The sequence below is a fragment of the Caretta caretta genome, chromosome 5 (genome assembly GCF_965140235.1).
Source record: "Caretta caretta isolate rCarCar2 chromosome 5, rCarCar1.hap1, whole genome shotgun sequence".
Classification (NCBI taxonomy): Eukaryota; Metazoa; Chordata; order Testudines; family Cheloniidae; genus Caretta; species Caretta caretta.
This window is the reverse complement of record NC_134210.1, coordinates 9,678,539-9,703,418: the sequence shown is the minus strand read 5'-3', so window position 1 is coordinate 9,703,418 and position 24,880 is coordinate 9,678,539. Positions and strand designations below refer to the sequence as shown.

The 24,880-nt window shown below is 41.3% G+C and overlaps 1 long non-coding RNA gene across 1 annotated transcript; it reads left to right on the top strand.

The window, feature by feature from the left end:
• Positions 1–874: 874 nt before the first annotated feature.
• On the top strand, positions 875–22,987 carry LOC142071984 (uncharacterized). Its single transcript, XR_012668267.1, has 2 exons — positions 875–1,028; positions 21,223–22,987. It is a non-coding gene; the product is annotated as an uncharacterized LOC142071984 (long non-coding RNA).
• Positions 22,988–24,880: the final 1,893 nt, after the last annotated feature.

Genomic DNA, 24,880 nt, shown 5'->3' with positions numbered 1-24,880 from the left:
TTCAGAATGGCTATATCTGGTTCAAAATGCTGTCTTCCATTCATCCCCCTGTTGGATTCTGACCAGGTTTTATGCTCCACACAGATCTAGCTTTGTGAAGACCTGAGCCAGAGTTTTTTTCAGGAATTTGTTGATGAGTAAGAGAGTATTGACTGTTGATGGCAATCTTGTTTAGGACTTGATCATCAACACAAGGTTAGAGGGAGCCATCCTTCTTAGCCACAAAGAAGATAGATGCTCCCACTGTGGAAGTCAAAGTTGAATAAATGCATACAAAAGGGACCTCCATTCCAGGTTGAAGGTCAATTGGGAAGTCCTTATGATTAGGATGCAGAGCATCTGCCTTCTGTTTGTCAAGTACCTTGGCATATTTCGATGCCCCTTAATGAACTCCTGCTCGATTAAGTTGCCAGAGGTGCACAAGTCAACCAATGTTTCTAAGTGGGATGTTAGGGATGGCAGAAAGCCGGAGTTGAAGAGGGAGAGGGGTAATGTTCCTGTTAGAGGTAGCCAAGATTCTGGTGCATAGGCAGCAGCACAATTCACTGTAGTACTAGATTGAGTCTTTTATTTTTGTAGACGACTTGACTGAAGTTCAAACTAGGAATGAACATTTGTCACAGCAAGTGAAGAGGAGGGAGGGTAATAACATGCCACCATTTTCAAGCCTGGGTGCTTAGTGTCAGATTCCTAAATCCATATCAAGTTCTCAGTACTGCAAAAATGTACTCATATTCTTAGCCTTTTGCACTGATTTACAGGGATTAGTAGCTGGAGAGGCTGTGTCTGATTATTAAAGATCAAATAAAAGACACCTTACACCAAATCTTATTCTACCACGGTGCATGTATGTTCACTTTTTAAGGTAAATATGGAGCCTGTATGCCATGCATTCCTGTGAAAGAAAAACTCCCATTGATGTCACTGGAAGCGGTCTCCGGACTAAAAAAGTGTTGCTGAAAGTGAAAACCTGGACTTGCTGAGCTGAGAATGCAGAAGACAACATTCAATTCTTTATGAATGCCATTGTAAGTAATTAATATTACAGCTATATTCATAGTATTCCATACACTACATATTCACAGAAAAATGCTACCTACTTGGAAAGGTTTTTATGGTGACTAACACAACCTCAGACCCAGCCCTAACCCTTATACTGCACTTGAAGTGAGGAATTTTGAGGTTCTGAAACATTTGGATAACTTTTTTTTCTATTTTCTCCTGAATCTGTGCTTCTGGAATGCAACCAGACATGGGAACCCAATTGTTCTCATTGTATTTCCAGCACGGGCTAGGATCTCATCCAGTGCCCACAGAAGAGTCAGTGTAAGTCATTCAGCTGACTTCACTGGGCATTGGATCGGGCTCTAGGGCCCCAGTTCAGCAATGTACTTAAGTCTGAACCTAACTTTGAGCACATGAGAAGCTCCATTGACTTCAGTGGGAATACTTACGTGCTTAAAATTAGACACATGCCTAAATAACATTGTGAATCAGGGATTCAGAGCAGAAGTGCTGGAGAGAATCTATTTTCAAGAGCTCCCCCAGCCCAATTTGACAAGCTGCAATGGTTCTGCTAATTCAGGAATTGGCTACGCTTTAGGTGCCTAATTCTCACCTCGCAATGTAGTAGTAATTCCCATGGAACTCAGTGGAAATTACTCCATCTTACTGGAGAGTCAGGCCCTAGGGTGCTAAATTCAAAACCCAATCTCTGAGCTCTTCAAGTTTTCCTAACATTTCCCATTTGGGGCATTCTTTTGGATCAGTTTACCATCTTTCCCTCTCAGGGACAGTCACACAGAACACTGTGGAAGAGCTGCATAGGTTGGGAATTGATATTGACAATCTGCCTGGATAATTACTGTAAATCCAAAAGAGCAACTAGTGTTCAGTTTCTCAACCCTGCCAATAGTGGATTTGCCTTAAAAAAAAAAAAATCTTAATTGCTCATCAGCCAGGCACAGTGCTCCATTCCTGCTGTTTTTGTGAGCTACCAGCCCCCGGAAGACATAAAAACATCCCTCTGATGAAAGCTCACCTTTCATTAGTTAAATTCTACTGGCTTGTTTCAAAATAGTGTAATGCCTGGGGCAGAAACACAATGGAGATGGGACTGCGCAGCAAAGATCAAATACAGGTCCCAAGGTTTGGGGGGTATTATATAAAACAGACCTGAAAGAAGAAATGCTTCAAACTACCCTGGACAGAGGAAGGCTAGTCTATATCTATGGAGAGGGCACCAGCCTGAGTTTCCTGCTCCACCACGGACGTTTTGTGTGACCTTGGGTATGTCACTCAGCATCTCTGAGTCTCAGCTCCCCCTCTGTAAAATAAGGATAGCAGCACTGTCCAACCTCATGGTTGTGTTGTGAGGCTAAATACAATAAAGATTCTGCGATGCCCAGGTAGTACGACAATGGGGGTCATATAAGTACCTTAGATCAACAGATAGCGAGAAGCTGCAACTGATGTGTGCGTATTCATAGGCTCAGTGGCAGATTTGCTGCAAGCCTTAGGGACAGAAAGTAGTTGCAGGTCCCAGGATCATAGAAGGGACCTTATTTCAAGAATCGGAGTCACAATCTGGTTCCTGGTTCCCTCTTCTTTACTTTCCAGGGTGTTCTGGCTCAGCTGCTCTAATTGGCATGGAGGTAGAACCCAGCTCTGCCCACTCCCCTTCCCATATGCAACAGGATTAGAGTTCCTACAGACACTGCTGTTGTCCCTGCACTGCTAACTGTGAAGCTGATAGCCTGTCCAAGGCAGGGTTCCAGGGCTCCCTATTTCTCTAAATGGGAGCCCTTTGTTATTAAACTATAATAATAATTTATTATATTTCAACAATGCTTTCCATCCATTGATTATCATAACTCCCCTCTATTAGCAGGCAAATATTATTACCCCTATTTTTACAGGTGAGGAAACTGAGACATTGACGGGGTAAATGGCTTGTCCAAGACCACACACAGAGCCACTAGCAGTGTTGAGAACATAATCCAAGATTCCTGAGTCTCAGTCCCCCAGGCTAGCCACTTAGACACCTGACCTTCATAAAAAGAGTATAAAAATAATTTTGTCACTACAACATTACATCTGTGACTGTAAATAGGCAAAGATCAAAAACTTGAAAGAGTTCCTGTAACTTGATTCTTTGTGTTTTTGGGGACTTCTACTTTAGTGTATATTTTATTAACACTTAGGCTTTAATGAATACATGACATGTGGCCAAATTAATGTTTCTGCGGGATTCATAACTTTGAATTTCCTGACTTTGGTATATTTAAATCTCAGCCATAATGCTTTATGAATACAATGCTTTGCATTCATTCTTTTGGTCTCTTTAAATAAGAGTGGGAAAGTGCTTGCTTAATTGAATGGCTGAGGTGACATTCAAATCCATAGAAATAAGCCCAAATATCTACGTGTTTTCACATGAACATAGGATGAAAGATGGGCAGAAAATGCTTTTTCTGTTCCATGAAAATTTTCAAGATTTCAAAAAAATGTCCCACCCAAACTGGGATGAAAAGTCAAAGTGTCACATTTTTTCATCAACTGCCACTCCAAAATATGTTTTTGCATAGGGTCAACTGAAACATTTCATTTAGATTTCAACCTTTTCCATTCTATCTTTTTTTAGTATAAATTAACTAACATTTGAAATATAAAGTTGTTTTGAACAGAAAAATGAAACATTTTGTTATTCAAAAATTGAAATGGGACATTTGGATTTTTTTTTTCAAACGTTTACCCCAGTTGGGAGATTTGTTGAGGAAGATCTTTCCCTGTGGAGGGTTTGACGAATTGGCGTGTTATGTTTAGAAAACATTCTGTCAGAAAATTCCCGACCAGCTCTCTATGGGGTCACACATTCAGTTTATCTAATGGAATGCGTAAAGAGTGAGGGCTAATTTCTGCAATCCTGATGTGGCCAACCCCCATCTTTCAGTGTGCAAACTTCCAGGCTCACATGCAAACCCTTGTGAATGCATGTTGTACTCTGCACCTGGTAACGCTGAAATGGGCAGTGATTTTCAAAAACAAGACTTTGGTATTTCTAAGCAACATTTCTTCGTACCAACAAAAGGATTTCTTTTCAACGAAGACTAAGGGCATGATGTAAAGCTCACTGAAGTTAATGAGAGTCTTTGCCAAGGTGCTACTCAGCACAAGGTAAGGGATCAGAAACTGGTCCTTATCTTGTAAGCTCTTTATTATTTATTTAGTTGTATTGCCATCTCGCCTAAGGGTCATAGTCATAGAGCAGGACTCAACTGTGTTAGGTGCTGTACAAATGCAGAACAAAAATATGATCCCTGCCCCAAAGAGCTTGCAATGTGTTCCAGGCAGGGAGTCTACCTTTATTTTTGTGTATGGCACTATGAACATTTATGGAGGAGCTAGGTAAATAACAAGCAGTTGTAATGCTCAGTAACACCTCTCATTTGCAGATCTCAAAGCCATCTCGCCTAAGGGTCATAGTCATAGAGCAGTACTCAACTGTGCTAGGTGCTGTACAAATGCAGAACAAAAATATGATCCCTGCCCCAAAGAGCTTGCAATGTGTTCCAGGCAGGAAGTCTACCTTTATTTTTGTGTATGGCACTATGAACATTTATGGAGGAGCTAGGTAAATAACAAGCAGTTGTAATGCTCAGTAACACCTCTCATTTGCAGATCTCAAAGCCATCTCGCCTAAGGGTCATAGTCATAGAGCAGTACTCAACTGTGCTAGGTGCTGTACAAATGCAGAACAAAAATATGATCCCTGCCCCAAAGAGCTTGCAATGTGTTCCAGGCAGGGAGTCTACCTTTATTTTTGTGTATGGCACTATGAACATTTATGGAGGAGCTAGGTAAATAACAAGCAGTTGTAATGCTCAGTAACACCTCTCATTTGCAGATCTCAAAGCAGGTCACAAACTTTAATTTAACATCACCCCTGTGAAGCAAAGGAGCAGTGTTCTCAATGTTGCCCAGTGGCTAGGTCCCTGGTTTATGTGTGAAACCTGGTTTCTATTCCTGGCTTTGCTGGTAGCTTGTTGTGTGATGTTGGGCAAATCCTTTCACTGTCCTGTGACTCAGTTTACCCACTGGGGATAATGACACTTATTTCCTTTGTAAAGAGCTTTGAGATCACTGCATGAAAGGTTCTATATGAAAGCTAGGAAACATTATTTTTCACAGTAAAGGAGAATTTCATTGAGTTGCTCAGTGTCATTGGGGGCCTAGAACCCAGTAAACCTGATGCCCAGTCCTGCGCTGGAAACCATGCTGCACGCATCACAGTTCTTTTTATTTCAAGTGGTATATCATGCCGTGGAATGTTTTTCTTTCTTTTTTTCTTCACTGTGACTTTTAGTGCCGTGCTAAGGGGCTGGCATGAAACTAAGCAGAAAGAGAGACAGTGTCCAAAGAGCACAGTGGGCCCAAGCTTTAGCTTAGCATTCGTTTTGAAACGGCTAAAGCTCATTTGCAAATTCTAAAATGGAATTTGCTTCACCTTAAGTCAGTAACATAAAGCTGCCAAATATCCCTGTGGCTGAGTGTAAAATTCATGTCTTTTCCTTATACAGACCTTTTCTATGCACAGAGCTGAAATGGGAAAATGGAGAAAAATAAAAATTAGAGTTAATCTCTAAGGCCCCACCATTTTAAAATGTGTTGTCTACAATACAGCTGGGTGAATAACTGATTTTTGGGTTTGATGGCTGGTCCAAACAATTGAAAAAAAATAGTTTTTTCAGGATTTTTGGTGAATCCAAAAAAATCCCAGAGAGGCTGTGTTTTAGAGTGGGGATTTGAACCTAGGTTTTGCAGATCTATGCTGAGGGTTTTAAGCACTGGGCTAAGGTTTATAAGGAAGAATAATACTATCAGCAGCGTGATAGCTCGTTGTTTTATGAGTAGCCAAAAATATTCATGTCAAATTCACGAATATTTTCAGGATGACCAAAACTGCATTTTTTCGAATGGATTATTCATCTGAAAAATTTCACCCAGTTCTAGTCTACGGTACATGAGCTCTTGTAGACTTACACATGTTTTGAAAAATTGTTGGCCAATTCTTCAGCTGGTGTAAATCAACTTAGTAACATTACCTGCAGCAAAGCTCTGTCAATTATCTCTCTCTGAGTAACTGGCCTTGGCCCCATGCAGAAAACTGCTTAAGCACATGTTTACATTGAAACACATTCTCCAGTCCCATTGACTTTCAAGTTAAGCACATGCTTAAGTGCTTTTCTGAACAAGGAGGGACGTAAGCACTTAGTTAAATGATTTGCTGAATTGGGGTTCCCATGAATAAATACAGGTTATTGGGTGTGCAAAACATAGAAATGCATGTGGAAAACTGATATATGTGCATACCGATAAGTATGTCCTGTGGTAAACCCAGGATAAACAGCTACAAAAGGGGGGTAGTAATTAGTCCCAGGGGATTAAAAGGCCCCCTCCCTATCCACTGAGGAGAGAGAACTATGAGGCAATAAGTTTCTGCTGGAAAAGGGGTTGCTAGGGAACCAATTAGGTTCAGCTGACTCCAACTACTTGGGACCTTTTTAAACCCTCCCCTGGGTGGTAGGAGGGGAGAGTGAAGGAGTGAGAGGAGCAGGGAAGTTGCCAGTAGGCTGTTTGCAGCAAGACACCAGATCTTCCCAGTAGTGAGGCTGCAGTTGCTCCCCAGAAGGGAAGGAAAACAAGCACAAGGGACTGACTGAGGAGAAGAGTAGCCAGACCCTGTGCCACCTATACGGATTTGCCTTGCCCCAAACCTGAGTCTCCAAGGCTAAAAAGGACTGAGCCTACTGAGGTGAACAAGGGATTTTGCCACAGTCCTTATGCAAGTATGTTCAAGCCAGCGTGGTCTAGGTTCAGCTTAGGGAAGCAAGAACCGTGAGATCCATTCTTAGGCCTTGTCTGCTCTGCCACTGTACCGCACTGAAACTTTCTCACTCAGGGGTGTGAAAAAACATCCCCCTGAGCAAGGCAAGCTTCAGTGCTGTAAAGTGGCAGTGTAGACAGTGTCCCAGCAACGGTAGCCGCGTTCCCAGCGCTGGGAGCTACTCCACTCGTTGGGCTGGTTTTTTTGCAGTGCCGTGACTACGCAGCCGCGTTAAAGTGCTGTCATGGCAGAGCTCTAGCGTTGGCAGCGAAGACATACCCTCAGTTCCACCACTTCCTCAGTGACCCTGACGCAACGTGGCTGCACGCTCCAGTGATAGGCTAGCTGGTAGGAAGTAACTCACAGTTGAATCATGCAAGTGAGCTCAATGCTTGTGGATACAGCCGTTGTGAGGTATTGGGAAATTTCCAATCTCTCTGCTTCTGATTTCTGATCTGTAAAAATGAGCATAGTAATTAATTATTATTCTTATTTGTATTGCCGTAGCACCTAAGAGCCTCAGTCCTGGATCAGAAACCCATTATGCTAGGTCAGGGGTGGCCAGCCTGAGAAGGAGCCAGAATTTACCAATGTACATTGCCAAAGAGCCACAGTAACACGTCAGTAGCCCCCCCATCAGCTCCACCCCCGCCCCACTCCCAGCACCACCTGCCCACCAGCAGCCACTGATCAGCGCCTCCCACTCCCTTCCCGCACCTCCCGATCAGCTGTTTTGTGGCATGCAGGAGGCTCGGAGGGGGAGAAGCGAGGGCACAGCAGGCTCAGGGGAGGGGGCGGGAAGGGGTGGAATGGGGGCAGAGCCAGGGGTTGAGTAGTGAGCACCGCCCGGCCCATTGGAAAGTTGGCGCCTGTAGCTCCAGCCCTGGAGTCGGGGCCTATACAAGGAGCCGCGTATTAACTTCTGAAGAGCCGCATGTGGCTCCGGAGCCCCAGGCTGGCCACCCCGGTGCTAGGTGTTGTACTAACACAGAACAAATGATGACCCCTACCTCAAAGAGCTTACAGTACTTACTGGCTTACTTCACGGGGGGGAGGGGTTGTGAAGACTGAGGATTCATTAACGTCAAATGCTGCAAAATATGTTCATGGAACTAGATAGTTTTGCATGTAACATATGTTCAAAATGTGCACTTGCATATCCAAATCTGTGTTTTATCATAATATTTAGCGTTTCTTCAGTGATTTACATTTCTAGAGTCACAAAATATATATGAAGTGAGGACTAAAACTCATCTTCCTCAGGCAGTTAGTCCCAGTAATGTCATTTAAACTAGAGGCAAGAGTGATACTAATAAGCTTTAACCTTTAGGGTGAAATTCACCCCTGTGCACAATACCTATGAGCCGCTTAAGTCTCTCTTAAATTCTGTTTTGTAAGCTTAAGTGGGATTTAAGTGGTGTAGGATTTATGCTGCCCCTCCTCTAAGGCAGTGAATTTTACTCTTACTTTATATCTACATCTTTAAAAATGTAAAGTGCTATAGAGTTGCTAAATCTTAATGTTCACATATGTAAATTCATATTTTGCACACTCAAATGCATAGTCCACTTTCACAATTACCTGAGTGAATTCTTATAGTTTCCATATGTCTAATTTTGAATATTTACCCCATAACTCTTTTTTTAAAATGTTCTTCTTAAAAAAAAAAATAAAAAGGAACCTAAGTTTTACTTCAATTTACATATTTAAATATGCAGCATTTTTGCCTGATCTCCAAAAAGAAAAACTCACTAAATTCCTGGCAGGATTATTTCCTTTTTTTCTTTTTTTTTTGGCTCGGGACTGTGATTTGAATAACAACTGGGGAGAGAAAGTAGAAGTTCTCTAGTGCTTTCCATACAGGAAATTAGCAAGTTTCTACAATTTAAAGGTTCTATTTGTAATTCTAAAACCCTTTTTACATTCCCCCTTGCTTAGCTTGGGGCATGAATATAAGGGGTAGATGTTTGCTTTGCTTCTTGCTAATGGATAAAAGATAACTAAATGCTGAATGTACAAAATCCTTGCCTGTTGTGAGTTTCATGCACAAGCATCATATTAATAACATCTCTGGATCTTAACTGAATAATATCTGTGAAGCCACTTTGCCCTATATAGGAAAAATCTATATTGTTTAATTCTACAACCTCTCAAATTATATCCACAAGTATTCTTGGAATTTGAATTGCAAATGCTGAATTTTCCATCCAATGTCCTAGTCTGTCACACAGTCAAAAACAGACTTAGAAGGGAAAAACAAAGAGAAGTCACAAGTATAGACAGAAACCTTTTGCAGTGGCCCTTGGTGATGCAAAATGTATGGGTCTTGAACTGCAGACCTCATGAGGAAGGGAGTCTCATCTAGTGGTTAGAGCTGGGAATGTAAGTCAGGACTCTTGGAATGTTTTCTGAGTTGCACCACTAATTTGCTGTGTGAACTTATGGGGTTCAATTTATCTGGGCCTCTGCTTCTCTATCTTTAAAATGGGAGCAATAATAGTTATGGTGTCTATCACCCAGGAATATGTAGACCATAATTAAAGTTTGTAGGGATTTCTGCTTTGAGATTTTTGTTCAATCACATAGTCAGCAAGAGATTTGGAATCCCTCCTCCCCATACGTACACACTCTTTTACAGCTCCAGCCACTCGCAAACAAGAGCAGATATAATGAAGTGCAAAATATTATTATAAAGTCAATACTGGAATAGTGTGCAGGGTGGATGACTGGAAACAAAAGAGCATCTGAAGTTCTAGTGCCAGGGACATGATTGCTATTCTGCAAGAAGAAAAACAAAAAGAAGCAGCAAACAATTGTTATCTGTGCACCTGCTGCCTTCTTGTACTTCTGGTTGACATTACCTTGGGTAGGGTTGGCATAATATAGAATGTTAGTAGATGCGGGATACAGAACCTCCGGGGTTAACATTGTATACTACATTAATCATCCAAAAGGCTAGCATCTCATACAATGCATCTCCACTTTAGAAAATCTAGTGGAATTACCATAGCATCAACCCATGAGATTATACTGACATTTGCATTTCAACAAATAATAAAATCTATAATCTTTATGCAGCCAGTGCCACTCTCCATATGTTAGCTATTCTTTTATAGTTCTTTATCTTTTTTTTTTAATTTGACACACAGAAAACAAGAAATCTAATTCCCATTGCAAATCAGTCTAACAAACAACAGTAATAATAAAAGGATTTAATGTTTGATCAAGGATCACAATCCAGTTATCTTACTCGTCCCTGGTGCTAACACTCTTGCGCTTCTACTCCCTATGCTGTATCTGCTTTTGAATCTACTGAGGTTGATGGAACCCTTTATTTCATTCCAAACTTCTTGCTCTTGATGGGCCTGGACACAACTCAGAAGGGGTTTATGGCCAAAGAACCCAGAGCTCCTGTCAACTTCAAGAGTTTCAACAGCTTTGAAAAAGCACTCCTTTAGCTTTAGAGCAGAGATGAGCTTTAAACCACAAAATTTGGAGCTGAATGCATATTTCAACCACTTCAAATATTAGGTTCTTTTTAAGATCTGGATTTTAGGTTCAGCTCTATATGGTCCCAATTTGTCACCCTTATTCCAAATGAATAGTAGCTTAACTGGCAATTATCACATTGATCTTACCCTTACTTGCAGGATAAAATACTACTTATTGGGAGCAGAATCTGGCCCAGCAAAAACAAGTTCCATTTGCCAAACACAGACCTAGGTATGTATTCTGAACCCCCCAAATTCAGGAGTGATTTAATCCAGGGATCTGGTCTGGTTCCACCTCTCTCTTAGGGTAGTAATAAGTGGAAACTGGACTCTAGCCACATAGAGCAGGAACCAGGATGGGGGGTGTGGAAGCGGAGCATGGGCAGGGCCATGCCTGGTTGGCACAGCCTCCCCCAGCCTGTGATACCCACTGCCCATGGAGATTGGCTTATGTATGAGGTTTAATATCCCTTCCACAAAAATTTTGTTGGTCATTAATTATAACTCTGGATATTCTTGACATCTGTATAAATATCACATCCTCCTTTGATGCTCTAGATTAACCAGAAGTTATTGGATTGATGCAGGCATCAATGAGTGAAACTCTAAGGCCACTGTTATTCAGGAGGTCAGACTAGAATCTAGTCACTAGATGATCATAATGGTCCCTTCGGGATTTATAATTCTATGAAAACCTCAGGAAGAGATGACAGAGTCAGAGATGGAAAAGTGACTTGTAACAAATAAATAATCCCACGAGAGGAGAGTGATGAAATGAAGGGGTGGGGGAGTAAAAAGAAGTCTCAAAAATACTTAGTTGGCTTCTGAAGGAAAATCAGAATTCCAGACACTCTCTCTTCCTGATCTCATCAAGAAGAACAGCTGGAAGTGGGATGCAGCGACCCAGCAGATGCTGATGCTGGGAAACTTTGCTTATGCAACTTGGCTAAACTGTTGAACAGCTGAGAGCTCAATGGTGATTTAATGCAGTATGATTTTCATCTGGGCCAGAGACCGCAGTAGAATGATTCCACTCTCAGTTCCACACATTGGGAATAAATCCACTGAAGTTAATAAAGTGATGCCAGAGTACAAATGGGGTAAAACAGAATCAGCACCAATGTTTTCTATATACTGTGGACTTTATGTCCACTTCTGGATACAAAAAGACCAAATATATCGTCGTGTTTTTCCCCACTCCAGTGATCTGACACCAGGGAAGAATCTGAACCCAAATCTGTGAAAATACCCCACTCCATCTATCTTTATCATCACAATTCAACGTATTAAGGTATTGTTAAGAGCACTTCTGTGCAATTGGTAAGAAGGGGTTCCCTATTTATTCTTTCAATCACAGGAATTAAATGTACTTGGTTTACAAAACAAATGATGAGGAGAGATTAAAAAGACTGGAACTTTTCAGTTTGGAAAAGAGACAACTAAGATATGATAGAGATCTATAAAATCATGACTGGTGTGGAGAAAGTAAATAAGGGAATGTTGTTTACTCCTTCTCATAATACAAGAACTAGAGGTCAGCAAATGAAATTAATAAACAGCAGGTTTAAAACCAACAAAAAGAAGTATTTCTTCACACAGCACACAGTCAACCTGTGGAACTCCTTGCCAGAGGATGTTGTGAAGGCCAAGACTGTAACAGGATTCCAAAAAGAACTAGATAAATTCATGGAGGATAGGTCAATCAATGGCTATTAGCCAGGATGGGCAGGGATGGTGTCCCTAGCCTTGGTTCGGATCACTTGATGCTTACCTCTTCTGTTCATTCCCTCTGAAGCACCTGGCCCTGGCCACTGTCGGAAGACAGGATACTGGGCTAGATGGACCTTTGGTCTGACCCAGTATGGCTGTTCTTATGTTCTAACTGCCTACCCTTCTGTCTCAACCTAACATCTGAGTAAAGATTTCCTCATCAGACCTGACATGGTAATGCTGCATTCTTCCTCTTGGGCTCTTGAACTGGAAAACTGAAACTCCATACTGAAAGCAGGAGGAGATGCTTCTGGTTCCTAAACTGTACCTCTGGCAGGAAGAAGAAATACATAAATAATAATAATAATAATTAGTAAAGAGTATGTTACATATGCCAGTGCATTCAGGGTGCTGTGCAACAGAATGAAAATAAATACATGGTAGTCTGCACACATTCGCAAGCTAATCAAGAATGTGACTCTATCTTTAATTTACTCAGTTAAATTATCTCAGCAAAAAAAAAAAAAAAACCCTAAAATGTTGCTTCTCCAAGCACTGAAGCTTTTACAGAACATGACAAATAATTTTTTCAGAACTTTTTATATTTGGAACCATTTATTCTCATTTGCTCAAACCGGGAAGGCAGAGGTGGCCTTCTGCTGGTGTGGGTCATTCACTGCAGCCCCCCTTGCACCAGCATGTGGGGGAGCCTCGTGAAGCAGGGGAACTTCCGCCAGCCAGCTGCCCCAAAGACCCTGCCTGATGTTTCCTGGCCCCTTTTGTCATACGGCAGCCTTGGAAGAAGAAGGAAAAAGAGATGGGGAGGCATTCAGAGCCATCAGGGAGGTTCTTATTAAACAGGAATGTTGGCATATCAGGTGTCACAAGGATTCTGAAGACTCTCCATTAGTGAGTGTTTTATCGAGACCTCCGAGGAGCACTGCGAAGGATCTGATTGCTTGTGCCCTGAATATTTTTCCTTTTGAAAAGGGTTAGTTGCTGTTAAGTGGAGATGTAGCCTTATTTCAGCCCTTTGAAACATTTATTTTCTGTCCTTGTTGTTCCCTGGATTTGAGTCAAGGGCAAATTTATACTCGCTCTCAAGACACTTAAAGAAATACCAAGTAGGTACCATTGCATTGCCTAGCATAATGGGTCTCCAATTGCTAGCTAGGGACTCTAGGTGCTACCACAATACAAACAGTAAATAGCAGAGTGGACTATTTTATTGATTAGCCCACAGACATTCAGACCCACTGGATATGTGTATTTATTTTCACCAGTGCTTTAATAGATGTCTTCCTTTTTCTTTTAAATTCCAAGCTATCATTAACATTTAATGACTCCATTAGAAAGTCACAGGCAATAAGAGCCCATCTGTGCCATGTGAGTGTTTAAGGAGGAAATAAAAGAATAAAGTGGACAGGCGGAGTAGGAAGCAGGAAGCGGCACCAGATACTCAGCGGGCAGGGAGTTCAACAGAGGGTAACTCCATGCACTGAAGAGGTAAATGGAAGGTAAATGGAAGCTGAAATTCAGTGTCAGTCAGCAGAGTGGGAAGCAAAAGTCAGTTGGTATCTCACCCTTAAGAAAGAGGCCTTGCTTTTATGAATAATAAGTTTTATTAAGTTCAGTTGTGGCCTATTATGAGGGTTAAACCCATTGGGTCTTCCACATTCTGATGCTGCAGGTCAGACTTTCTCACACACACATACTCTGCTCTGATCTGTAGCAACCTGCATGGAATTCGAGGGAGGAGCACTGTTTGTAGGAGGGAAGATTGTGGAGGGTCACCTCCAGAAAGTTAGTCTGTGTGCATAGCAAACATGGCTGACACAGTACTGCTGTGGGGGAGATCCAGATCCAGATCCAGATCCCCTGTTCTCCTTTGAAATGTGAGGTGCTTGAATTTAGAGCCCCTGGTACAAGCTGTACATGCTCTCTGTTATATGTGAAATGTCTTCATAGAATCATAGAATATCAGGGTTGGAAGACCTCAGGAGGTCATCTAGTCCAACCCCCTGCTCAAAGTAGGACCAATCCCCAACTAAATCATCCCAGCCAGGGCTCTGTCAAGCCTGACCTTAAAAGCCTCTAAGGAAGGCAATTCCACCACCTCCCTAGGTAACCCATTCCAGTGCTTCACCACCCTCCTAGTGAAAAAGTTTTTCCTAATATCCAAACTAAACCTCTCCCACTGCCACTTGAGACCATTACTCCTCGTTCTGTTACCTGGTACCACTGAGAACAGTCTAGATCCATCCTCTTTGGAACCCCCTTTCAAGTAGTTGAAAGCAGCTATCAAATCCCCCTTCATTCTTCTCTTCTGCTGTCTTCAGCAGCTATAAAGTGAGAGCCTTTCAATGGAAAAAGATTAGGCTGGCTAAATACAGGTGTTTGGTGGCTGCAGTCCCTCACATGTGCAGTATTAGAACTGGATTATGACTTGAGCCCTGGCTTTACTTTCCGTGCCACTCCTAACATCTGGGGAATGGCAGGCATGATGTCTCATGCTTGGGCAACACTGTAAATATGTTCCGTGTTCACAGACATGCTGCCATTTGGCTGCATTCTTCATTCTTGGAAATTGGCAGAAACGTAAGTATAAGACACTGCTGATGTATCGCCTTTTTACTTTCAGTGGGGGTGACACTGTCACCTTGCCACTTGGCTGCCCTGCTGCTGTGGCATGAATGCTTCTAATGTAATGTGATGGTCGCGGGGTCTGAAATTCTGCGAGCAGCTGCTGAGCACTGGCTAGAGACCAAGGCAGGATACCAGAAGAGGGGGAGGTTGGGATGCATTAAAGTAACAGAAGATTCCAAGGGAGATAGTTCAGTTACACATTGGGTTGAACTTTGGAGCTTCTGATGATGAGCCATAGAATGGAAATCCAAATGGGAACTAGGTTGGGTGAATAATTCACAACTGAGAACTACTTAGATGGATTCAGGCTCTTTTTCTGATGATGGCATATTGATAATTCCCTATATCTGTTCACTACTCAGATTTTTGTCAATATTTTAATCAATGATTGATCACAAATATTCAAAATTGAGTGTTGTTGGATTTTATTGTGAATCGTGTGATAACTGGTGTTTTCCCTGAAGCCCCATCTTTTGGAATCATGTGATACTGTAAGAATCTTAGCTTACACTGGGTGGAGGGCGGAAATAAATTTGTCTCTCATGATTGTGGAGAAAAGTTTTAATATGTGACCCAAAAGTCATGGAAACTAGGAGACGAATAAAATGAATCCAACATTTATTATTAAAAAAATCTCATAATTTCTAAGTCAATCTCATTATTTTTGAGGCTTGACTTATGATTTTCAAATGCTGCAGGTTAGCAAACTGAAAATTGGAGTTATATGTTATAGTTTATGTTTTGTGATTGGATGCACTCCCATCACTTCCAGCATGAATACTTGCATGTGTGAATTGAAGCAACAAAACATTGTTTGCATATAGTGCTTTACCTGTTCAAAGCACTATACGATAGAGATGGTTATCATGGGAAATTCTGATATTTAAACATTTGTTTTCATCCTGAATCAGGATAAAAAAGTCAAAGGTTCATTTTTTTTTCATGAAACAGGAACTTATGAAAAATTCAGTTCTGAAATATTTAAACGTTTTGTTTGGACATTTTCAGTCAAAACATAACACTTCAACATTCCTGAACTGAAATATCTAGTTTTGGTTTCCTTGTATATAAAATATTTATTTATATTTTTATAAAATATAGTGGGGAGATTTTATATACACAGAGAACATGAAACAATGGGTTACCATACACACTGTAACGAGAGTGATCAGGTAAGGTGAGCTATTACCAGCAGAAGAGAAAAAAAACCTTTTGAAGTGATAATCAAGGTGGGCCATTTCCAGCAGTTGACAAGAACGTGTGAGGAACAGTGTGTGTGTGTGGGGGGGGGGAAATAAACATGGGGAAATAGTTTTACTTTGTGTAATGACACATTCACTCCCAGTCTTTATTCAAGCCTAATGTAATGGTGTTCAGTTTGCAAATTAATTCCAGTTCAGCAGTCTCTCGTTGGAGTCTGTTTCTGAAGGTTTTTTTGCTGAAGAATTGTGACTTTTAGGCCTGTAATTGAGTGACCAGAGAGATTGAAGTGTTCTCTGACTGGTTTTTGAATGTTATAATTCTTGATGTCTGATTTGTGTCCATTTATTCTTTTACGCAGAGACTGTCCAGTTTGGCCAATATACATAGCAGAGGGGCATTGCTGGCACATGATGGCATATATCACATTGGTAGATGTGCAGGTGAATGAGCCTCTGATAGTGTGGCTGATGTGATTAGGCCCTATGATGGTGTCCCCTGAATAGATATGTGGACACAGTTGGCAACGGGCTTTGTTGCAAGGATAGGTTTCTGGGTCAGTGTTTTTGTTGTGTGGTGTGTGGTTGCTGGTGAGTATTTGGTTCAGGTTGGGGGGCTGTCTGTAAGCAAGGACTGGCCTGTCTCCCAAGATCCGTGAGAGTGATGGGTTATGCCTTCAGGATAGGTTGTAGATCCTTGATGATGCGCTGGAGAGGTTTTAGTTGGGGGCTGAAGATGATGGCTAGTGGCGTTCTGTTCTTTTCTTTGTTGGGCCTGTCCTGTAGTAGGTAACTTCTGGGTACTCTTCTGGCTCTGTCAATCTGTTTCTTCACTTCAGCAGGTGGGTATTGTAGTTATAAGAATGCTTGATAGAGATCTTGTAGGTGTTTGTCTCTGTCTGAGACAAACCAACATTCCACACAAAGATGGACTACAAGCCATCAAGAACAGTATCCCTGATAATGTCACGGCAAACCTGGTGGCTGAACTTTGTGACTTTGTCCTCACCCATAACTACTTCACATTTGGGGACAATGTATACCTTCAAATCAGCGGCACAGCTATGGGTACCCGCATGGCTCCACAGTATGGCTGACTTAGAACAACACTTCCTCAGCTCTCGTCCCCTAATGCCCCTACTCTACTTGCGCTACATTGATGACATCTTCATCATCTGGACTCATGGAAAAGAAGCCCTTGAGGAATTCCACCATGATTTCAACAATTTCCATCCCACCATCAACCTCAGCCTGGACCAGTCCACACAAGAGATCCACTTTTCCTGGACACTACAGTGCTAATAAGGGATGGTCACATAAACACCACCCTATCCGGAAACCTACTGACCGCTATAATTACCTATATGCCTCCAGCTTTCATCCAGACCATACCACACGATCCATTGTCTACAGCCAAGCTCTAAGATACAACCGCATTTGCTCCAATTCCTCAGACAGAGACAAACACCTACATGATCTCTGTCAAGTGTTCTATCAAGTGAAGAAACAGATTGACAGAGCCAGAAGAGTACCCAGAAGTTACCTACTACAGGGCAGGCCCAACAAAGAAAAGAACAGAACGCCACTAGCCATCACCTTCAGCCCCCAACTAAAACCTCTCCAGCGCATCATCAAGGATCTACAACCTATCCTGAAGGCATAACCCATCACTCTCACTGATCTTGGGAGACAGGCCAGTCCTTGCTTACAGACAGCCCCCCAACCTGAACCAAATACTCACCAGCAACCACACACCACACAACAAAAACACTGACCCAGAAACCTATCCTTGCAACAAAGCCCGTTGCCAACTGTGTCCACATATCTATTCAGGGGACACCATCATAGGGCCTAATCACATCAGCCACACTATCAGAGGCTCATTCACCTGCACATCTACCAATGTGATATATGCCGTCATGTGCCAGCAATGCCCGTCTGCCATGTACATTGGCCAAACCGGAGAGTCTCTGCGTAAAAGAATAAATGGACACAAATAAGACATCAAGAATTATAACATTCAAAAACCAGTCGGAGAACACTTCAATCTCTCTGGTCACTCGATTATAGACCTAAAAGTCACAATTCTTCAACAAAAAAAACTTCAGAAATAGACTCCAAGGAGAGACTGCTGAATTGGAATTAATTTGCAAACTGGACACCATTACATTGGGCTTGAATAAAGACTGGGAGTGAATGTGTCATTAAAAGCAAAACTATTTCCCCATGTTTATTCCCCCTCCCCCCCACTGTTCCTCACACATTCTTGTCAACTGCTGGAAATTGCCCACCTTGATTATCACTACAAAAGGTTTTTTTTTCTCTCCTGCTGGTAATAGCTCACCTTACCTGATCACTCTCGTTACAGTGTGTATGATAACACCCATTGTTTCATGTTCTCTGTGTATATAAAATCTCCCCACTTTATTTTCCACTGTGTGTATCCGATGAAGTGAGCTGTAGCTCACGAAAGCTTATGCTCAAATAAATTTGTTAGTCTCTAAGGTGCCACAAGTACTCTTTTTAATAGGATACATATGTAATCTACAACTGTCTTAGTCCAGTGTTTTACTGCTCCCTGAGTGTCTCACCACAGGTGCTATTGTGAGGGGAAATGATAGAGGGAGGAGGAAAGAAAGGAAGTGTGAGAGTGGCCTAATTAATTCAGGACCGGATTGGCAAAAAAGTTTTTACTCTGCTGAAAATAAATAAAAAAGAAAAGGAAGTCTCAGCAGCAGCTATGCCAGAGTTTCCATTTTGAAGCAATGTCTTTTTAATCACCGGTCATGGAATGATATATTCTTTGCCTGGCTTGGAGAAGGAGGGGAAGTAATGGGCACAGTGGATAGGACTCCAAGACTTGGGTTCTACTTCTGTCTCTGCTACTGATCTGCCTGGTGACCTTAGGCAAGTTTTGTCACCTCTCTGTAGTCCACCTAGAGATCAATGCAAATAGTTATCCGCTCTGTATGACACATGCTCTCTTTTGAAAAACAAGTATATATTAACCAGGTGTATCAGAAAGAAACTCTCTCCAACCTATGATTTTCTCTAGGGCTCATCACAGTGTAGTATTTGCATGTACTGGTCAAAATTTTCAAACACAACTTGTGATTTTTGGTGGGCCACCATGAGATAAAATTATTTTCATAAAGTGCTGAGTACCAGTCATCTGAAAATCAGGAGCCTTTAAGGTGCCTCATGTCAGGCAGCAAACCACTGAGATCTCAAAATCGCTAGTCACTTTTGAAAATTGTGGGCACTGAAATTACATCTGCACTCTGATATCTATAAGACTTTAGAGAGAAGTCTGCCCATTGCCCAACCCAGGTCCTCGGAGCTAAATCATAATATAGTGGGCATCATTAAAAATGGAACATTTGGCAGTTCCCAGTGAGTGCAATGTCTTCTCTTTGACAGATGGCAAGATGCATTTACTGCAGTTCTCCATGGGAGTGAAAGTTGAATATTTAATGGTGCTGATGGTATTATCTGATGTCATAAACCCCTGTTCAGCAAGATGCTAGAGAACTATTTATCTTAGATCCTTATGTTGCCCCATCACCATAGTATCTAAGCACCCCATAATTGTTGATGGATTTATACTCAACACTTCTGTGAGGTGGGGAAGTGCTATTATCCCCATTTTACCAATGGAGAACTAAGGCACATAGAAACTATAGCCCAGATTTGTAAAGGTATTTAGGCATTGCTCCATTCAGTGTTTCAAGGCTTAAGTGACTGGGATGGCTAAATTCATTTTCAAAAGTGACTTAAGCACTTCAGATCCTAAATCTTATTGAGAGTCAATGGGACTTTGACTCTGAACTGCCTATGTCAGTTTTGCAACACTGAATGGAGCAGTGCCTAAATGCTTTTTAAAATTTGACCCTAAGTGACTTGGCCAACATCACACTGGAAGACTGTTATAGAATGAGGAACTGAACCTGAGTCTTCAGCTAGTTACCCTAACTGCTAGCACGGCCTTCCTTGACAAACATTTTCTTGCCTTATAGATGGGTCTCAAACCCACATGCTCTGATTTAGGAAGCTAATGCCTGATTTATTAGTTCACTCCCTGTGTCTTATAATCAACAGAGTTACTCATGTTCTTGAAGATATGCACATGCCTCTGTACCTTGTTTAATCAGGGCTATAGTCTGAAGGCGCAAGTGTTGGGACAGGAGGATATGAGTGCTAATCTGGGTTCTGCCCTGAATGGCATTGGTCAAGTCATTTTAGCTCTGCCAGAGTTTCCCCATCTGTAAAATGAAGTTAATAATACTTACCTGCCTCATAAGAGTGCTGTGAGGCTTAATACATTAATTAATGTTTTTACAGCATGCTTTGGACCTCTACAATGCTGTGTAATAATAATATTGTGTTTTATTCTATAATAACACTTTTTATCCAAGAGGGTCCCCAAATGCAAATTTCAGAAACTGTCGGAAAAATAATTACCAAAAGATGCCTTGGTTCAGCATCTGATACAGCTACCTTTCAGGACGGATGCAGAAATCATTTAAGCCTACACCAGTTAGGATGATGGTATGCATCTCCCCCTATGTCCCTTCCCATAGAAACTGCAAATTGAAATTAGGCAGGCAGAATGCAATTACTGGAGATGGAATATTAATACCCCTGCTCTCCAAGGAAAGGGGAAGAGGGGCTTTTAAACTACAACAAATAGTGATGTTCTTATTATACTACCTTATCACCAAGATGCCACAAGTACAATTAGGCCCCCATTGTGAAAGGCAGCAAGAGACAGCCCCTGCCCAGAAAGATTATCACCTAAATAGACAAGACAGACAAAGCATGAGATAAAGGAACATATTACTGTTCCCATTTTCTAGATGGGGAACCAAGGGATTGAAAGATTAAATGACTTTCCCAAGGTAATATAGGGAGTCTGTGGCAGAAACAGGAACTGAGTCCAGATCTCCTGAGTTCCATTCCAGGGCCTGAACTGCAAGCTAAATGTGATTTGATTTGTTTCCCTTCTAAAACACCGAGTATAAAATACTTTAAAGTATCTTTCTGTCACTGTAAAATCTGTTATTGTTACAGCACTGAATTGCAATTAGGGATTAATTTTAGCTCCATATTTAAGAGACTCCTGTTTGACTTTCAAGTTCATATTCCACTCAACAAGTCCCACACCTAAATTATTTCTACAGTTGGCAGTTTGGAGTGAAAAAAATGGCCTTTGGCTATTCAGGCTCAGAGCTCATTTCCCTGTTCTACCCTACAGATGATTTTTTTCTTGTTCCTTTTCTTTTTTGCACAGGGGTCTTCTGCTAAGTTGGGTTTATGGCCTGAAGAAATGTCAAAGTGTCTGCATATGGAAATACGGATGCTGAGCTAGAAGATAGTAAAAAATAGAAATAAAACTCTCAAGCTATTCCTCATAATGTTTTGCGAAATTCAGATAAGAATTGAGTAGCCGAATCAGAACTTGACACCTCATGGGACTTCTTTCATGTTTATTCCTTGTCTTATATATTCCTCCCATTATCAAGTACAGACTTTGGGACTCCTGGGTTCTTTTTTCAATTTTTCTACTCACTGGCTTTGTGAACATGTTCGGATGGCAATTTCAGAGCTTCAGTGTCAAAGTTCATAGACGGATAAGTACTGAAAACTGAAATCCGAATACATTCAAAAGCTGAAGCTAATTGTAATGCTTTGGTATCACATCATAGCAAAACATAAGTAACAAAAGCAACAATTTAACGGACTAGCAAGTGTCATTAGTGACAAATGCTCTTTCCTTAGCCCTAATTTTATGGTGGGTACAAGCAGAAGTATTTACAGTATGTGATGTAAGGAGAACTCATGGAGTGTCATTGCTTTGGAGGAGAAGGAGGCTGAAGGAGAAGGGCTACTTCGTGTCAGAGGACATAGATTGCTAGAGGATGTCTGTGATATTGTTCATACTATAATGACCTGGATGCCCTCACAATACATCTGGTTTTAATCAAAGCAATATGGTTTGTGTTTCAGAATTGAATGGCTATCATCATCAGCTACCAATTTGTCTTTGGGTCTTGACAAGTAGGAGCTTTAAAAAAAATCAAGCTTTTTTCTTTTTCTTTTTTTAAACAGGAGAGTCCCTGAAAAGACATTTGTTTATTTAACATCATGGTGGCATGTAGAGGTGCCCCTGGTGATGGCTATACAAAAACTAAGAGGTAGTCCCTGTCCCAAAGAGTTTGCGATCTAAATATATTCAAGGAACACAACAGAAGAATTATTTTGCCCATTTTATAGATGAAGAATTGCGGTAAAGAATGATGAATAGGGTCAGATTTTCAAAAGTGCTCAGTACCTACCTTGAGAGCAGATTTTCAGAAGAGCTCAGCTCCCATTTAGCAACCAGAATATGCTGCCAGATTTTCAAAAGAGCTCTGTATATTGAGCAGTTCTGAGAATCTAGCCCTTCTGTCGGTGCTTAGATGGGAGCTGAGCTCTTTTGAAAACCTGACCTACTGACCGCTAAGAGATTTCAAAAATCTGGCCTTACGTGATATGCCCAAAGTCACTCAGGAAGCCAGTGTTAGAGCCAGAAATCTAACCCGGATCTCCTGAGTCCTTGTTCAGTGCTGATATCCCAAAAAGAATCTTATAAATGCTCACGAAAGCTCATGCTCAAATAAATTGGTTAGTCTCTAAGGTGCCACAAGTACTCCTTTTCTTTTTGCGAATACAGACTAACACGGCTGTTACTCTGAAACCTTTTAAACCTGAAATCCAAGAGAGTGTTTCCCCTGGTACCTATGTTTTTTCCATCATGTTTATTTAGGGCCAGATCCCAAGAGGTACTGAGCACCTTCATATGCCATTGTCTTCAGTGCTCATAGTGACCTATGATTTATTTATTTATTTGAAATCTCAAGTGCTATCTTAAATGGTGTCATCTGCATTTGATTAATATATTGCCTTGCAATAAGTGTACATGATTCTTTAAATTCCGTAATACACAACATGCAAATCACTGTTTTTTCCTTACACAGTCCTTCACTGAATTGAATTATAAAACACTGTTGACGTTCCTTATAGAGGTTTGCTTTACTTCTCGCTACATATTTTCTCATTACATTTCCCTGTGATTTATTTATGACAGTGCTATGCATATAAAATCTGTGCTCTGACGTTCACATTGCAATGACAGAACTAGTAGTTCTGGAAAAGTTTATAGGGATGATTCACAAGTGATTCAATGGCAATGCCCTTCTCGCCCATGAAGGAAGTCCTTGATACCCTGCACGTGCTCAGAGTGGAACTGGCCTCTTAAATCTCTTCATTGTGATTTCGTTCTGGCTGTTTGACCACAGGATCTGTGTGAATGGCTGCGCAAATGAATGCAAATCCTCATTGGTGAAATACACTCCCTCCACTAATAATTTACTGTTGTTATTGATAAATGCATTCAACCAAACACCTCAACACCTGTTGGAAGTTTGCTTGCCCTCTGCTGTAACCAAACACTGGGAGGCAGGGTACAGATGGAGTGTAACTCATGAGATCAGATGCTATTTAGGATCAAAGCATGCCAATAATACAGACACTCCCCAACTTACACAATCGTTCCATTCCGGAAGGCATTGCGTAACTCAAATTTTGCATAAGTCGGTAACGTATACCCAAACGTTATGCAAAAAAAAACCCCAAAACAACCCTACTATTTCTAGCTCATGGAACTTTTTCCGTAAGTGCAAATTTGCATAAGTCGGGTCTTGCGTAACCTGGGGAGCATCTGTACACTAAATAGATTGTTGGTGCCTAGCAGTTGGAACTGGGAATCCAGTACCAGCACTCCTGTTCCTGGCTCTGAGGCTACATGACTCTATTTTTTGGCAGTTTACTTACCCTCTCTACAGTTAACCTCTTTATGTCTTAGTTTCTGTTCCTGTAAAGCAGATATAACACTGACCTACATCACAGGGATGTTGAAGAGCATAAAAATTTCCTATTGGTGATGGAATAGAACAAGTTTCCTTAGTGATTCTTCTAAGTTCATGAGCTGCCTTCAACATTGCCTGCAGTGTTGCAGACCTTTGCATGGTCCTCATTAATGGCTCTGTTCTTTTTTTCACTCACTGAAGTATTGCAAGGCTCTTTCTTGTCAAACTCCTGTTTATCATTGTCATAAATATAAAGGGAAGGGTAAACTCCTTTAAAATCCCTCCTGGCCAGAGGAAAACTCCTCTCACCTGTAAAGGGTTAAGAAGCTAAAGGTAACCTCGCTGGCACCTGACCAAAATGACCAATGAGGAGACAGGATACTTTCAAAAGCTGGGAGGAGGGAGAGAAACAAAGGGTCTCTGTCTGTCTGTATGCTGCTTTTGCCGGGGATAGACCAGGAATGGAGTCTTAGAACTTTTAGTAAGTAATCTAGCTAGGTATGTGTTAGATTATGATTTCTTTAAATGGCTGAGAAAAGAATTGTGCTGAATAGAATAACTATTTCTGTCTGTGTATCTTTTTTGTAACTTAAGGTTTTGCCTAGAGGGATTCTCTATGTTTTGAATCTAATTACCCTGTAAGTTATCTACCATCCTGATTTTACAGAGGGGATTTCTTTACTTCTATTTACTCCTATTTCTATTAAAAGTCTTCTTGTAAGAAAACTGAATGCTTTTTCATTGTTCTCAGATCCAAGGGTTTGGGTCTGTGGTCACCTATGCAAATTGGTGAGGCTTTTTATCCAAACCTTGTCCAGGAAGTGGGGTGCAAGGTTTTGGGAAGTATGTGGGGGGAAAGACGTTTCCAACAGCTCTTCCCCAGTAACCAGTATTTGTTTGGTGGTGGTAGCGGCCAATCCAAGGACAAAGGGTGGAATATTTTGTACCTTTGGGAAGTTTTGACCTAAGCTGGTAAAGATAAGCTTAGGAGGTTTTCATGCAGGGCCCCACATCTGTACCCTAGCATTCAGAGTGCTGGAG